The 18,138-nt window shown below is 42.1% G+C and overlaps 1 protein-coding gene and 1 non-coding gene across 3 annotated transcripts in view; both read right to left on the bottom strand.

Moving 5' to 3' along the window:
* Positions 1-18,138, bottom strand: part of LOC148017769 (putative beta-1,3-galactosyltransferase 14) — a 45,335-nt gene that overhangs the window by 5,237 nt on the left and 21,960 nt on the right. The gene's annotated exons all lie outside the window — the stretch shown is intronic.
* On the bottom strand, positions 2,203-2,303 carry LOC148017770 (U6 spliceosomal RNA). Its single transcript, XR_015687804.1, has one exon. It is a non-coding gene; the product is annotated as a U6 spliceosomal RNA (small nuclear RNA).

Raw genomic sequence — 18,138 nt, 5'->3', positions numbered from 1 at the left:
AACACAAAGTTCCGTGCCAAAGCAATGCAACTCTCATTGTTGCAACGAAGTGTTGTAGGACCTGTTTGAGGGCAGCCAAGCTCTCCTAGTAACCTCCAAAGCCACACTAACTCACATGTGGTAGAAGATGCCACTCTATACTCCACCTTTGTGGAAGAAAGGGCAACTATAGGCTGCTTCTTGCTACTCCAGGAGATAACACTTGCAGCCAAAGTAAAGCAATATCCTATTGTTGACCTGCATTGATCAACATCTTCAGCCCATCTAAATCCGTCCAACCTATAAGAACCAAAGCTAAATCTCCAATACCTGTTGGACAATGAATACCAAGATCGTGGGTCCCCCTTAAGAACTGCAAAATCCTCATAGCATCTTGCCAATGGACAACCTTGGATTCACTCATCAACCTAGCCAACAAACATACAGGAAAGCACAAATCAATCCAAGTGTTAAGAAGCCAAATCAAGGATCCAATCAATTGCCAATAGTAGAAAGCATCCACCCAATAGTAGGAAGCATCCACCGCTAGTCAATCTGCATGGACCATAGCCTTGGAGTTTGGATCCATAAAAAAAGAAATGGCCTTACATCCCTCCACCTCAAATGTGGAGAAAAATTCATGCATATACCGCTGCTTGGAGATGAAAATCCCCCTCAAAGCCTGGTAAATCTCATCACCTAAAAAGAAATGGAGAATGCCCATATTCGTCATCTCGAGCACCTTGTGTAGTGCCTCCTTTGTGTCCTTGACCTTCTGGGCATGGCCACCTGTCAAGATAAGATCATCCGCATAAAGCACAAACAACGTGTGCCCTCCAACGGAGGTGCAGACATACAACTGGAGATTGGAAGAGGAACACCAATACCCTAACTTTCCTTGGAGGAACGAGTCTATCTTCTCGTTCCAAGCATGTGGAGCAAGTTTGAGGCTATAAAGGGCCTTCTTCAACCTATACACATATCCATCGAATGAGAAAAAGCCAATAAGCTACTCAACATAGATCTCCACCTTCAAACCACCATTAAGGAAGGCAAACTTCATATCAAGCTGATAAACTAGCCAACTCCTATGGCTAAACAGCTCTAATGATAGCCATCTGAGCTATAAGTGCAAATCCGCACCTGGCCATTGTGCAAAGCCCTTTGCAAAGAATCGTGCCTTATGCTTATCTAGAGTGCCATCACTATGGTATTTGATCTTAAAGACCCCTTTAACACCAATCACCTTCCTATGGATGAGCTTGGACACAAGATCCCAAGTGCCATTCTGCTCAATAGCATCCACCTCCTACTCCATGGACCATAGCCTTCTTCCAATGCTATGACTATAAAGCCTCCTTCACGGAGATGGGCTCCCTATCCTGCATAGCACGACTCATCAAACAAAGGTTAGTACAAATAAGCTCAGAATGTGCCTAGTTCCATGCCAAAGCAATGCAACTCTCATTGTCGCAATGGAGGGTTGTAGGACCTGTCTGAGAGAAGCCAAGCTCTCTGGGTAGCCTCCAAAGCCACGATGTTCATCCAAAGCCTCAAAAGGAGTCATACCAACCACAATCGAGGTGGGGATTGATGCTCCATCATAGTCCGTGCCATCTCAATGACACTGCAATTCTTCCACTCCAATATGCCATTCTCTTGAGGCGTACTCGTGTTTTCAAATTCTTGGTGAATACCGTGATCTGCAACATAATGAGTCAGCTCTTGGGAGACGAACTCTCCTCCTTGTCAGAACGCAAGGTCTTGGGTTTCCTGCCAAACTTGTTCTCTTCAAAGAGCAACCAATCCTTAAAATGTGAGAATCCTTAGAGGACTCTGTCTGCATGGATCCACATAAGTCCGTCGAAATAAGCTCCAAGGACTCCTTAGCCTATCGAGCAACCTTGTTGGGAATAATATCTCTATGTTGCTTGCCACAAATGTAAGATACACGTGGCAGGCGGCTCATCCTAATCTCTGGCAACCTACATACCAGCTAACCACAAGCTACCCTCCAAAGATACTCATAGTTTGTTGGGAATAAAGGGCTATTATGCCTTTTATATATGCTCGAGTGTGAATGCACCGTTAGCACTTGTACTTTACATATAACTATCACAAAAATCTAAAAGAGGTACAACTCATTGTACCCACACATCGTGCATCTCACACTCTCTACTCTCTACTCTCTACTATTGCTCCTCTCTCTCTCTCTCTCTCTCTCTCTCTGTGGACCATTTCTCGATTTGTGCGTGTCATCCTTGCGCAGAGGCCATGCTAATCTTCTCTGTATCGTTCCAATTTTATCAGATGTCTCCGAAAACTCTCTCTCTCTCTCTCTCTCTCTCTCTCTCTCTCTCTCTCTCTCTGTAGCTGCCATTGCATCTCCACTACACACCCGTCACTTCAAACTAGTATCAAAGCAAAGGCCATCAACACGAACACTTCTTGGAGTTCACTCGAGCTGTGCCAACAACAGGTCATCTTCAATTCAGATCAGGCGCTGGTAAGTAGCGCGCAGGTCACAAATCGCAATCTGTTGCAAGTCACATACTGCAATCAATCGCAGGTCGTAGGTCAAGCATCGCGACAAGTTTCGGCAACAGTTTCAGGTCAGCACAGGTGTCACGGCAGTAGTCAAGTGACATCTTTCAAGGCAGTTCCTAGGTCGGCGCTAGTCATGCGCAAGAATCGTCGACAATCAATGTTTTTTTTTGTGACAAAAATTCACGATTTTGTTCAAAAAGTTTATCCTTGGTAAATTTTGTCGGGCTGTCATGTGCATGTAAGCACAATTTGACAAATCTCAAAGATTGTATATGCATTTACTCCCAAATTTTGGGGCTTCCGGCATATGCTTGAACATTTTACTCAACTGAGTAAAATTTGTGAAATTTGCACACATTCGAGTCTCAAAAATTGAGGCTTTTCATGTATTTGTGAAAATTGCAGTGAGAGAGGTACAATTTCCTAAAATCTTAACACATTGGACCCACACAATTTGGAGCTTTTGCAAAATTTGTAAAATTTGTGTCAAATTTGGTCTTGGTATATGGTTGCAATGTAATTTCTATGCAAATTGAGCACATTGGACCCCGAACAAATTTGGGGCTTTTGCTAAATTTGTGAAATTTTGGCAAAATTGCATTGAGGAATCTACTCGAGAGTTATATTTGATGTAATTTGAGCAATTTAAGCAGAGAAATTTGGGGCTTTTGACCATGTGAGTCAAATTTGTGCATGTGGATGCATTTGGAGTAGAAATTGTGGCTAAAATTTGGGGCTTTTTATCCAATTGATGCATTAGCCCATGGCACAACCGCAATTACTTATGGAGTGCTGTAGCATACATTTTGTGACTCTTAAAATTGATTCGTAGATCTGAAATTTCTACAATAACTTGGTTTTTTATTGCTGGTTGGTACTTGTTTGTACCTTGGTCACTTGTGTGACAGTTGAGCTCACATTTGTTGACTTTTGAGTCATTTTTGGGCTGCAAATCATGGTTGGAAGCAGTGATAGCAACAATCTTTTGCACATTAAGAAGCTTGAGGGGACACACAACTTTGCTATATGGCAAAAGCAGTGCTATAATGTCTAGGTGCAGAAGAAACAGGTGAAGCCCATAAAGACAAACGGAGTAAAACCAGCAATCATGGATCAAGATGAGTGGGATGAGTTATATGAGCTTGCACGCGCTACCATAGAGCTTTAGTGTCAAACACTTTGCTCTTTAACATAGAGAAATTGAAATCTGTGTATGATATGTGGCAAAGACTTGAGGAGTTATATGCTCAGAAAATTATAGCAAGCAAGGTTTATTAGTTGAAAATTTTGATGGATCTTTGTATAAAGGAAGGTACAGCCATGTCTCTACATTTGAATGAGTTTAACTCTATTTTCAGGCAGCTGATTGCTTTGGAGTTCCACATTGATGACGAGTTCAAGGCAACATTTTTGCTATGCACTTTGTCTGAAAGTTGGGATACTTTTAGGACAACAATGAGTAACTCCAATGCCATGCTGTTATATTCTGATGTGGAGAGCTCTTTACTTATAGAAGAGCTAAATAGGCAAAATATTTTGGCAAACAAGTCTTCCAATACACTACATACTAGAGCCAGATCCCAACAGAAGGGTAATTCTGAAAACAAAGCATGCAGCAAGTCTCGTGGGAAAAGTGTAGAGTGCCATCATTGTGGCAAGAAAGGGCATTTTAAGTGGAATTGCATTAAGTCAAAGAAAGAGAAGGGCAAGGGCAAAGCACTGATGATAGCAAGGATGAGAAAAAGGACAACCAACATGCAAAGAAGAGCAGTGTGAAGATCGAGGAAGTCAATATAGTCAGTCACAAGAGTGACAATGGCAATGATGTACTCTTTGCTTCTTCTTTTAGTGCACAATCATTGATTGCAGATTCTGATAATGACATGCACACTTGGATTCTTAATTCAGGTGCCTCATTCCATATGACACCACACTATGAGTGGTTTTCTGACTATAGTGGTGGTAGACATGGTGTTGTCCACTTGGGGGACAACTATGCATGTGACATTGCAGAAATTGGCAATGTGTAGTTGGCATTTCAACATGGTTCAATGTTCACCTTGCATAATGTGAGGCATGTACCCCTGCTCAAGAAAAGCTTGATAAGCATAGGGCAGCTAGATGATGAAGACTATCACACCACCTTTGGGGATGGCAAATGGAAAATATGTAAGGGATCTAGGATTGTTGCTAAACGTTGTAAGAGTGACAGTATATATCCACTACATGTATCTAGTGCGCGTAATCATGTTGTTTCCATAACCGAGCAGCCAAGTGTATCTTTGTGGCATAGCCAGTTGGGACACATGAGTTAAACTAAAATGAAAGTGTTTTCTCATTTGGGTTATTTGCCGTATTTGAGGTATGCTGATTTTGACCACTGTGATCATTGCAAATTTGGTAAGCATGCTCAAACGTCACATAAAAAGTCCCTTTCATTAAAATATTTACCCTTAGAGTTGCCCTTAGAGTTGGTACATTCAGATGTATATGAAATGCTTGGGTTGTCTCTATGAGAGTGCGCAACGGAAGTAGAAACATGAACAGAGAGAGAGAGAGAGAGAGAGAGAGAGAGAGAAAGCAAAAAATGAAGGAAGAAAGACTGCACTAACTGAAATGAATGCTGGACACAAAGCTTGGACCGATCAATCCTTGCATGTAACCCAGAGCGTCAATGAGGGCACCAAATCAGGCTGGAAAAGATGACAGCACCAATGTCGGAGAGGAGAGGGAGCAGTGTGTGCTGAGGAAAGAGAAGTGAGTGAGAATGACTAGGGGACTGCTATATATAGCCCCAAACCTCCAAATCTAGCCAACCTGCTGGCAGCAGCTCTAAAACTGGACAACTACCCAAGAAATGGGCCGACTGCATAAAAAATGCCCTAATTGGGCAAACTGCCAACCAAAAAAGAAATGCACACTAAAATAGCAATACCCTAGACTGACAAAGCTCCTTTATCTCCTGCCAGACTCTGACAAGAGCTCACAACTAGGAGATGACAGACTGGCATACAAAATAGGGCAAGCTAACAGTCTCTAGAGGAAAAGAAATATTTTATCACATTTGTTGATGATGCCACACACAAAGTATGGGTTTATCCAATCCATCATAAAGACAAGGCATTAGATAAGTTTAAAAAATTCATGGCACTTATTGAAAATATGATCAGCAAGACATTAAAGTGTCTTCACTTTGACAATGGTGGGGAATATGTGTCAAAAGCCTTTCAAGCCTTTTGTGACAACAAAGAGATAAAGAGGAAGCTCACTGTCCCTTATAATCTGTCCCAAAACAGTATTGCAGAGCGTATGAATAGGACTATTCAAGAGAAGATCCATACTATGTTGTCTCATGCTGAATTACCTCATGGATTTTGGGCAGAGGTTGTTATCATAGCCGTACACTTGATAAATCAGTTTTATCAGACAAGTCTTTGGGGGGGAGAGTCCCTCAAGAAGTGTGGTCGGGCAAGCCACCTTTGTATGCACACTTGAATGTTTGGCTACAAGGCTTTTGTGCATATACGCAAAGAAAAACACAGCAAATTGGAGCCAAAGTCCTATAAATTGGAGCCAAATTGTACACAGCAATGATGTTATCTTCCAGGAAGATCACATACATAAACAACCCAAAAAGTCTGAGGAAGTCAAAAGGGTTATGTTCCGAGAAGTGATACCTCTAGGAAAGCAAAGAGTGTCCGCCATACAGCAGCAAATATCTGCTGTAAATGACCCTATAAATGGAGGGAATGATGCTGAAATTGATCAATAAGAAGTTACCCATGATATACCACAGTTTCAGTAAGGAAATGTGCCATTAGAACATCCAGAACAAGCAAGAAAGCATGCTGAACCATTTGAACAGCAAGCTGTTAATGCAGATTTGTAAGCTGAACAGCCAGCAAACACTAATCATTGGGTCCGCACATTGACCAAACATACCAAACACCCAGATAGGTTTGTTTCTGATGCAAATTATGTTGTTGATTATGTCATGTTATCAAATTGTGGTGAGCCGTCATGCTTAAAGGAAGCAATGGACAAAGAGGACAGCAAGAAATGGCATAAAGCTATGCTGTCAGAGATGGAATCTCTAAAGAAGAATGATACTTGGGATTTAGTGTATTTGCCCAAGAAGCAGAAAGTCCTACTATGCAAATGGGTTTACAAGATGAAGGTCACTTCTGGTTCCTTACCAAAATACAAAGCACAACTTGTTGCAAAAGGGTACAAGCAAAAACATGGGCTTGATTTTGACAAGATCTTCTCCTGTAAAAAGATGACCACTTTGCGAACCATATTGGGCTTGGTTGCATGTGAGGATATGGAACTCATACAGATGGACGTAAAGACTATTTTCTTACATGGTGATCTGCATGAGAACATATATATGCAACAACTAGAAGGCCTTGTGGCCAAAGAGCGAGAAAAGATGGAAGGTAAACTCAACAAAAGCTTGTATGGGTTAAAACATGCACCGCGTGAATGGTATCATAAGTTTGATATATTCATGCAATCTCAAGGATTCAAAAGGAGTCAAGTGGATCACTACTTATATACAAAGAAGGCAGCAAATGGAAACCTTATTATGTTGGTTTGTGATTGGTGGTAGGGATGTTCATGCTTTGAATACATTGAAGCAGAACCTACACAGTAGTTTTGACATGAAGGATCTTGGTGAGGCAAATCACATTCTTGGCATACGTATACTCAAGGACAAATCGAAAGGTCTTCTTTATTTGTCACAGCGGAAGTATGTATCTAAGATTTTACAGCATTTCAATATGGAGGGGGGGAAAGTAATTGGTGTACCATTGCCTCCATATGTGAAACTCAATATAGAGGATAACCCTACATCTGATGATGAAAAGGTTGAAATGACCAAGATTCTGTATGCTTCAACTGTAGGTAGCTTGATATATGCCATGGTTGCAACACGTCCTAACATAGCATTTGCGGTGGGAGTGGTTAGCAGATACATGGTACATCTTGGTAGAAAGCATTGGGAAGCAGTGAAAGGTATTATGGAATACCTTACGGACACAAAGGATTTGTGCATCTGCTTTGGAAAGCAAAAGGTATCTGTCATTGGCTTTACGAATACAGACTATGTTGATCATGCTGACTACAGGAAGTCTACTTTAGGGTATGTATTCACCTTCACAAGGGGAGCAATTTCCTGGATTTCCAAGCTACAAAAGTGTGTTGCATTGTCTACTACAAAGGCAAAGTATGTGGCTGCCACTAAGGCATGCAAGCAAGCTAAATGGCTTTCACGTCTAGTGGGAGAGCTTGGCATTACCGAGATCCCTATCCTCCATTGTGATAGTCAGAGTGTTATTATGCTAGCACGGAACCCCGTCTTTCATGCAAAGACAAAGCACATAAAAGTGAAGTTGACAGCATTAAGCTTGTCAAGGTATATATAAATTATAATCTTGCAAATCTTCTCACGAAGGGTCTTCCAACAGAGTGGTTTGCTCACTACTACCAGATGATGGGAGTTGGATAGTATATGTATTTCAACTTTGTACATACTTAGACTTAGCTGATTTTTTTCTTCAACATTGAGGCACACTACCTTTAGGTGGGAGGTCGTTAGGAATAAAGGGCCACCGTGCCTTTTATACGTGCTCAAGTGTGATTATCGCCATGTCCTCCGAGGTAACGACTTTCCCTTCGTTATGGACTTGCATTTGCAATTAGCGAAGCTCATTGGCATGTTCCCACATAGAAGAAGACCTATTAGGACTCAAAGTCCTCATCTAAACCTCCAAAGACACCCGCTTCATCACAATCATCCGATTGTGTTGAGCTCCCTGGCGCGAGGATCGAGACACACAATGCTTGCTAGCAGCAGAGAGATAGAGAGAGAGAGAGTGCAGAGTAGAGAGGAGAGTGAACACGACTTGTGGGTACAATGACGAGTATACCTCTTTAGGTTTTTAGATAGATATATATATGAAAGTACAAGTGTGCTAAGGGAGTGTTCACACCCATGCACATGTAAAAGGCACGATGGCCCTTTATCCCCAACAACCTCCCACCTAAAGGCAATGGGCCTTAAGAGGAGAAAAGAATCAGCTAAGTCTAGGTGTGTACAAAGTTGAAATACATATATCTATCCAACTCCCATCATCTCTCGACAATGAGTAAACCACTCTACTGGAAAACCCTTAGTGAGAAGGTCTGCAAGATTATCATTTGTATGCACTTTGACAAGCTCAACGCTCTTGCTGTAAAGTATATCTCTAATGAAGTGATACTTCACATGTATGTGCTTCGCCTTTGCATGAAAGACGAGATTCCATGCTAGCATGATAGCACTCTGACTATCACAATGGAGAACAGATAACTTTGTAATGCCAAGCTCTCCCACTAGACGTGAAAGCCATAAAGCCTCCTTGCATGCCTTAGTGGCAGCCACATACTCTGCCTCTGTAGTAGACAATGCAACACACTTTTGTAGCCTGGAGATCCAAGAGACTGCTTCTCCTGTGAAAATAAACACATACCCAGAAGTGGACTTTCTGCAGTCCGCATGACCAGCATAGTCTGCATCCGTAAAGCCAACGACAGATGCCTTCTGCTTTCCAAAGCAGATGCACAAATCCTTTGTGCCTTTAAGGTATCTCATAATACCTTTCACTGCTTCCCAATGCTTTTTACCAGGGTTTGCCATGTATCTGCTAACCACTCCCATTGCAAAGGCAATTTCAAGACGTGTAGCAACCATAGTATACATCAAACTGCCAACAGCTGAAGCATATGGTATCTTGGCCATGCTCTAGATCCCACATATTTTTTACATGGTATCAAAGCCCAATCAGGCATGGCACAGCCTCTCTTAGTCCTTCTTTATCGTTTTCCAACTCAGCTTGAGTTCATGACTTCAACTCTCAACTCTACCTTCACTTAAGCTTCCATGGCAGCTATAGCCAGCTGCACCCTGTCAACTTGAAGCTCTTATATCTCACTCCACAGGCCAAATCTTACCAAGCTTCCTTTTGCAAAAGTGGTCCCCAGCTACTCAGGCTTCTCTGTATCATCTCAAAACTTGACATTGCCCCATCCACTACTCAGCATTTGCCATTGTCAATTTTCTCAGTTTCTATTTTGTGGCCTCCATAGCCAGGTAGTACCTAGGCATCTTGGAGCTTATGGATCTCACACTACAGACCACCATTCATCATGATGTCTTCTAGGAAAATTTTCCTCAACATCATATGCTTCTCAGTGGCACATCACGCTACAACATTGGCCGTTCTATGCTTCGGCATTGCTGAAGATTCGTCACGCTGTTCCAAATTGAGCCTGAGCAAGTTGGGCTACTGCTGCCTGCTCTACAGAGCGCAATCCCAGCCATTACCATAGGGCAATGATAGCCCACATAGTAGGCTTCTATCACCTACAAGGGCTCATGATAATTCCTTTTGTATTGATCATACAAAGCAAAATACCAATCGCCTGTTTCTGGAAACCCTAATCTGTCATAGCTCACTTTCACTGAAGCTTTTTTTTTACTTCATCTGCTCACTAATTCCAACACACTGAAGGTCCTATCACTCAGGTTTGAAGGTCCCAACATCAAATCAAGAAGGGAAAGATTTGGATTTCAAAGAGCTTGAAGGATTTTGCAGATTTGGAAGACAAGAAACATGGTGTCCATTGACACTCATTTAGTGCTCGTAGCACTTGTGTTTTTTGACACATCTCAACCAACTCTTCTGCTGCTCAAATCTGATAATTCTAAAGATTGATTTGCTGCTATTTCCATAAGTCTAATACGGGCAAAGACTCTCCAACTGCTCACTTCAAAGGAGTCAGGTTTCACACCTAGCAGACCCGCATCAAACTTATCCTGATGAAGAAGGGCCTCTGGGCCATTACCACTGGAAAAGAAAAAAAGCCTCGTGATGCAGACCTTGCTGTCACTTGGTAAAAGAATGATGATAAGGCTCAGGCCATTATCAAACTGAAGCTAAACGACAGCTATATCCACCATGTGGATAACTGTGAGACTTCACACGATACATGGAAGAGACTTGACACCATGTTTGGTACACAGTCTAAATCATCAAAGTATGGTCTCTTGATTGAGTTTTTCAGGCTTGAAATGAAGTCCAACACATCACTTGCCACACATCTAAATTACATGGAAGGACTTCTAACCCAACTTGCAGAAATCAACATTAAAATGGAAGAAAATATTTACATCGGTGTTCTACTTAAAAGTTTGTCTCCTGAATATAATAATGCATCAACAACCCTAATCAATATGTCAAACCCTGAACTTGTTGATATCCAAGCATCACTGTTAGAGGAGGAAAATAAGCTAAAAACTAAGGAAGAACCAAGCACCTCCAGAGATGAACATGCATTATATGTTGGCAATAGATACAAAGGCAAGAAGGACCAGCTCTTCTGTGACTTCTGCAAAAGGACCGGCACACTGAGAAGTTCTGCCACGCCAGAAAAAGGTCCCAAAAGGCCTATCTAGTTGTAGTCAAAGAAGAAGAAGAAAACGGAGCAAAGGAAGAAGAAAAAGAAAAAGAAGACTACCAGGAGAAAGACAAACCTCATCAGTCATTCTATTCAGATAGACTTTTTTAACTTTGTATTTCCTAGCCCTAGTGCTTCAAACATAAACTTATGAACTCCTCAAATAAGCCTTGTACTAATGCCTCTGTACACTTTGTGAGGCCCTTGCTACAGCCTCTGGATGACCATCATGTTTGTAGTACCCACAGTTAGTCTTTTTTTGCGACAGCCTCTAGTGTTTTGCCATGTTTATGGTATGTCCACACTTTGCAGGTGTTGCTTTCACTAAAGCCTCTATACGCTTTATACTTCTCGTTGTGATTGAGGAGAGGTGTTGAGATATTTGCAATCACACCTACTTCAATCCCTTTGTAAGGAGCAGTGAGGGCTCAGGACCAGAATCCCATATGTACATAAGGAGAAAGTACCACCACTCAATTCCTTTAAGTATTGTACTTGCACTCTTTTTCTAATGCAATGATAGTACTCTTTTCTTTCCAGTAAAGTGTCTTGTCACTGTCAGTACACAAGATTGTGTTTATGAGTCCAAGTCTCAATCTTGGAACCTAATTCACTTGTGTGACAATTTTTCTTTGTCAAGGTCAATGTCTTCATGAATTTCTTCTTCCTCTTTCAACCTCCATAGCTTCAACGTCTGCCATGCTCTAGATCCCACATATTTTTTACATCTCTGAGTATTCGCATGCTAAGAATGTGATTTGCATCACCAAGATCCTTCATGTCAAAGCTGCCATGAAGACTTTGCTTTAGTGAGTCCAAGGCATAGGTATCCCTGCCAGCAATCAGTATGTCATCAACATACAGAACCAAGATAATCAAGCTATCATCTACTGCCTTCTTGGTGTACAAGCAGTGATCCACTTAACTTCTATGAAAACCTTGAGACTGCATAAATTTATCAAACTTATGATACCATTCTCTTCGTGCTTGTTTCAGCCCATACAAACTCCTTTTGAGTTTACATATCATCTTCTATTTCCCTTTTTCCACAAACCCTTCAGGCTGCTGCATATATGTCTTCATGCACATCATCATGTAAGAATGCAATCTTCATCCATCTGTATGAGCTTCATATCTTCAACTGCAACCAAGCCCAAAATGGTTCTCAATATAGTCATCTTGACTACGTGAGAGAATATCTCATCAAAGTCAACTCCATGTTCCTGTTTGTACTCCTTTGCAACCAATCTTGCTTTGTACTTTGGCGAGGAACTAGAAGTGACCATCTTGTAAACCCATTTACATGGAAGGGTTTTTTTCCCTTTAGGCAACTGCACCAAGTCCCAAGTATCATTTTTCTCAAGAGATTCCATCTCTGACAACATGGCTTTATACCATTTCTTGTCCTATCTGTCCATTGCTTCCTTGAAGCAAGACGGTTCACCACAGTCTATCAACATGACATAATCAGCCACATTGTTTGCACCAAGAACAAATCTATCAGGTTGTCTAGTAGCCCTACACGATTTCCTAACCCAATGATCATTGTTTGCTAGCTGTTGAGCATTTTCAGCTTGCTGTCCTGGCATTTCAGCCTGCAAATCAGCATTAACAGCTTGCTGTCCTGGCTGTTTCTACACATCTAGTGGCTCATCATTATGGGCAATAGCTGGCTGATCATTTCCAGCATTATTTTCTACATTTGCAGGTTCATTTACAGCAGGTATTTGCTGTTGTACAGCAGGCACATTTTGCTGTCGATTAATCAAGTGTACGGCTGTCATAACAGCCTCTGCCCAAAAAACATGGAGCAATGCAACATGAGACAGCATCATACGGACCTTATCCTGTATGGTCCGATTCATATGCTTTGCAACTCCATTTTAGGGTGGATTATGAGGGGCAGTGAGCTCCCTCTTTATCCCTTTGCTGTCACAAAATGCATGAAAGGCCTTGGACACATATTCCCCACCATTGTCAGAGTGAAGACACTTAAGTGTCTCGTCAGTCTAATTTTCACCAATGTCAAGAATTTTTTAAACTTGTCAAGCACTTCATCCTTGCTACGAATAGGGTAAACCCATACCTTCCATATAGCATCATCGACAAAGGTGACAAAATATTTCTTTCCCCCTAAAGATAACCCTGGCATCTGACATACATCGGAATTTACTAACTCTAGAGGAGAAGATTTCAGCGAAAGAGACTTCTTATGAGACATCTATGCATGTTTACCATAAACACAATGATCACAATGCTCAAAATCAGCATAACGAAGACAAGGCAAGTAAACCAAACAAGAAAGCACTTTCATTCCAATTTGACTCATGTGTCCCAACCGGCCATGCCACAAAGAAACACTTGGCTGCTCGGTCACGACAACAACATGATCACTCACACTAGATACATGGAGAGGATACAAGGTATCACTTCTACCACCTATGGCAATTACTCTAGATCCCTTACAGATCTTCCATTTCCCATCACCAAAGGTGGTATGAAATCCAACCGGCCATGCCACAAAGAAACACTTGGCTGCTCGGTCACGGCAACAACATGATCACTCACACTAGATACATAGAGAGGATACAAGGTATCACTTCTACCACCTCTGGCAATTACTCTAGATCCCTTACAAATCTTCCATTTCCCATCACCAAAGGTGGTATGAAATCCATCGTCATCTAGCTGCCCTGTGCTACTCAAGCTCTTCTTGAGCTGAGGTACATGCCGTACATGCTGAAGTGTAAAGACAAAACCATGCTGAAACTGCAACTACACACTACCAATACCTGCAATGTCACATGCATAGTTGTCCCAAGATGGACAACACCATGTCGACCCCCTGTATAGTCAGGAAACCACTCACGAAGAGGGGTGACATGAAAGGAAGCACCAGAATCTAGAATCCAGGTATGCATGTCATCATCCGTATCTGCAAGTAAAGCATGTGTACTAAAGTGTGAAGAGACCAAGAGTACGTCATTTCCACTGTCATTTTCATGAGTGACTACATTTACCTCTTTAATTTTTACATTGCTCTTCTTAGGCTGACTCTCTTTCTTCTCTTCCTTGCTATCATCTGTCTTCTTGCCCTTTCCTTTTTCTTTCTTCCATTTGTAGCAGTCACGTTTAAAGTGACTCTTCTTGCCACAATGATGGCATTCAACATCCTTGCCACGTGATTTACTGCATCCCTTGCTATCAGATTTGCCTTTCTACTGTGATCTGCCTCTAGTATGCAAAGCACTGGAAGACTTACTGGATGCATTGTTCTACCAATTCATTTCTTCCATGAGTAGAGCACTCTCTACATCAACATACAAAAGAATCGCATTAAAATTGCTTATAGCAGTCCTGAATGAATCCCAACTCTCTGGAAGAGTGCAAAGCAAGAACATAGCCTTAAATTCTTCATTAATCAAGAACTTCAAGGCAACCAACTCGCTGAAAATGGAGTTAAACTCACTCAAGTGAGTAGACATTGCTATACCCTCTTTCATATGTAAATCCATAAGCTTTTTCAGCCAATACACTTTGCTTGCCGCACTCTTCTGTGCATACAATTCTTCTAGTCAAGTCCAAATAGCATATGCAGAATCCAAACCTTCAATGTTAAACAGCAAGGCATCAGAAATCTATAGCTCGATGGTTGAGGGTGCAAGCTCATTTAACTCATCCCAGTCTTCCTGTTCCATATCTGTGGGCTTTGCCCCTTTGGTCTTAATCGGCTTGGCTTGCTTCTTCTGCAACATGATATTGTAGCACTTTTTTTGCTAGACTGCAAAGTTATGTGCTCCTTCAAGCTTCTTAATGTGCATGAGATTATTGTTGTCACTACTGCCAACCATGATTTTCAGCCCAAATGTGACCAAAAAATTCAGTAAATGCAGGCCCAAACTGTCACACAAGTGACCAAGGTAAAACAAGTACCAACCAGCAATAAATAACACGTAGAAGCAGAAATTTCAGATCTGCAGATAAATTTTCAGAAGCACTAAACCTTGTGCTACAGCAGTCCACAACTGATTACAGCTGTTTCAAGGGCAAATACATCACATTGCATGAGAAGTCCCAAATTCTAGCTGCAATTTCTGTTGTACATGCACCCACGGGCACAAAATTTGACACGCACGGTCAAAAGCCCCAAAATTTTTGTGCTCGAAGCATCAACCATACATCTGCACTGTATTTGACATGCATAGAATAGACCAATTTTGCCAAAATAGAGCAATTTCAGCAAAACCCCCAATTTTTTCAAAATGCTAGATGTCCAAATTGCATGGAATTAAACCCGCATATACATAAAATGACCAAATGGCACACTAATTTAGCCCAAACAGCAAAAGCCCCAAATTGCACGGGGTCTAATGTGCATCAATGTCGAGAAATTGGGTAAATTTCAGCCCAACTCTTGCATATACATGAAAAGCCCCAAATGTCGGAGGCAAAATGTCACAAATTCCTGCAATTTCTAAGGCAAATGGTCTTGTTGTGTATCTGGGAAAAGCCCCAAATTTTCGGGCCAAGATTGCACAAATCTGAACTTTGTGCTATGCGCACGAACACTCATAGTGGAACAGGGAAATTTGCAAGAATTTGGCAAAAATGTCGAAAAAAGGGAGTCTGTTCATCAAACTCGACACGTTGACCTGTCAAGGTGTCATCAGTTCGCAGTCCTGTCACCCGCCACACAGTCCTGTTGCACAGATCGTCATGCAGCCCCGTCGCGCAGCAACATCCCATCACGCAACACCGTTGCCTCCAACCCCATCAAGCACCACCATCATGTCGCCTACTCTCCAATCCACTGTTGCGTGACAACAACTATCCCGTCAGCACTGTTCCTTCTTGTTGAACCTGTCGACTACCTCTCCTGCACACGAGCCTACGACTTGTCTCACCTACTTACTCGCGACCTAGAACTGTTGCCTTGGCAATCGCCTCCTCACACAGCTCACGCCTCTGACGTCTCAAGAAGCGTGCAGTACCTGATGGATCTGATACCAGTTTGTTGAGCTCCCTGGCGCGAGGATCGAGACACGCAGTGCTTGCTAGCAACAGAGAGCCAAAGAGAGAGAGAGAGTGCAGAGTAGAGAGGAGAGTGAACACGACTTGTGGGTACAATGACGAGTGTACCTCTTCAGGTTTTTAGTATATATATATGAAAGTACAAGTGTACTAAGGGTGTGTTTACAACCGTGCACATGTAAAAAACACGATAGCCCTTTATTCCCAATAGATTGTACATTTGATCTAGCTCCAACCATATCTCTCGAGCCACGATCAAGTGCTCAATGTGAGTAATGATGGTTGGAGTGCAAAATAGAAAGAGCAAAGTGTTAAGGTAAAACATGCTTTACAGCTGATTAGCATTTTTAACAGCCCCAAAGCACACTTAATTAATGAAAAACGCAATTTGTTGTGCGGTTTGAGAGAGTTTCAATGGTCCCCCAAAACCCTAATTTTTTGAGGCATCCTTCAACATCTATAAATAGACAAGCTGCCCACCATTCAGCCTTATCCTTTTACGCAAGTTTCTCACTCCACTATACAAATTGCAGTCATCAACCACCTACCATCTACTATCCAACCATCACCCATAGGATCCCATCACTATCCAACCCTAAGCGGCCTGTTTTCAGCCATCACCTTGCTGTTTAGAGATCTCCATCTATTGGGTCATCATACCACCTAATCAGCTTGCATTTTCAGCATCTAGTGTCAAGCAATAGGCTGCTGCCATCTCTCCCACCAAGCGACTGCTGCACTACCTGGGTTTTTATTGTCCAACAAGCCGTCTACATCATCAAACACCTCTCCTATTGTCGCCTCAGTTCCTTAACACTCTAGTGATCAGCATTTGGTGTTTCCCACACTCTGGCACTTCGACAAGTGGTCACAACACTTGGGATCCATCTCCGATGGACATCACTCTCCGACACTACGTTCATCTGTAAGATGACCAAAACAAGAAAAAGAAGATGGTAAAAGTGAAGGTGTATCTACCTGCCCCTCGATACCATAATGCCTTCTTAGAGCCTCCAATGATGGAGAAGCTTGATAGGGCATCATAGGATCCAAAGAAGGTGCCTGAGACATTATGAGTCAAAATCGAATCGTGTGTGAGTCTCGCACAAGACTAGCCTTCACAATCACCGCAGGATGCCAGGATACTCTTTAGAAGAGTACCAACTCTGATACCATGTGAAGATATGCTAGGGTTTGCACTAAGGAAACACAATATGTACAACCAAGATTGAAACACAAAGACTCAGACAGAGACAAGTAAAACTCAAACCCTAAATGCAAAACGCAAAACACAAAATACAAAACTCAAACACATAGAGAAGAAACTCTATAGTGAATGAATGCTGTAAATGAATGTAAGAGTGTACAGAATGCCCAAGGGTAGAGCGAGTTTAAGGAGTACTTGCGCATCACATATAGTTCGGTTTACACTCCTCCAACGAGTGCTACTACTCCGTCTGGACCGATTGGTGAGACTTGCCATCTCTCTGATCTTGGAGGAACCATGACATTTGGTGCGTCTCATGATCCATCTCCTTCATCTAAGCAAGGCCTTATGTCAAGTTCATATAACCCTTCCGAGTCGTATGAGCCAAAACCCTCTCGTCTCTCCTTTTGGTATGTAGGAGCCGGATGGCTTTCAGCATGTTAACTTTAATAGAGGAGGCTCTCAAAGCAAATACCCTTCATCAGGTGTGTCTCTACCATCTGTTTCATTTGAGCAAGTAAACCACACTTCTCAACTCCCTCCCATCCCACCACTATCTTCTCCACATTCTGAACTACTCAGATCTTCATTCCAAAATCTTGGATTACATTCCACTTCCGCTCAAAGCAAACTAGGAGTTGGATCTTTCATCTCCGCTCCTAACATCTCATTTTCCCTCCCACCATCTACCTACCCTCCATTCACTCCACCTCTTGGTGCATCATTAGGGGAAATGCAACCCTTTAACATTGTACCTTCCACCTACTCCCACTTTACATCCTTCCACTCTCCGACGGCTGTAACGGGCATCCCCCTCACTACCCTCGAACACTCATAAACCCCCCACACGACCTTTCAGAGGCAAGGGTATC

The sequence above is a fragment of the Lygodium microphyllum genome, chromosome 21 (assembly GCF_053477565.2).
Source record: "Lygodium microphyllum isolate KBCC chromosome 21, Lygodium_microphyllum_v1.1.10, whole genome shotgun sequence".
Taxonomy (NCBI): Eukaryota; Viridiplantae; Streptophyta; class Polypodiopsida; order Schizaeales; family Lygodiaceae; genus Lygodium; species Lygodium microphyllum.
The sequence above is the reverse complement of the archived record's forward strand: the minus strand, read 5'-3'. Positions and strand labels throughout refer to the sequence as shown.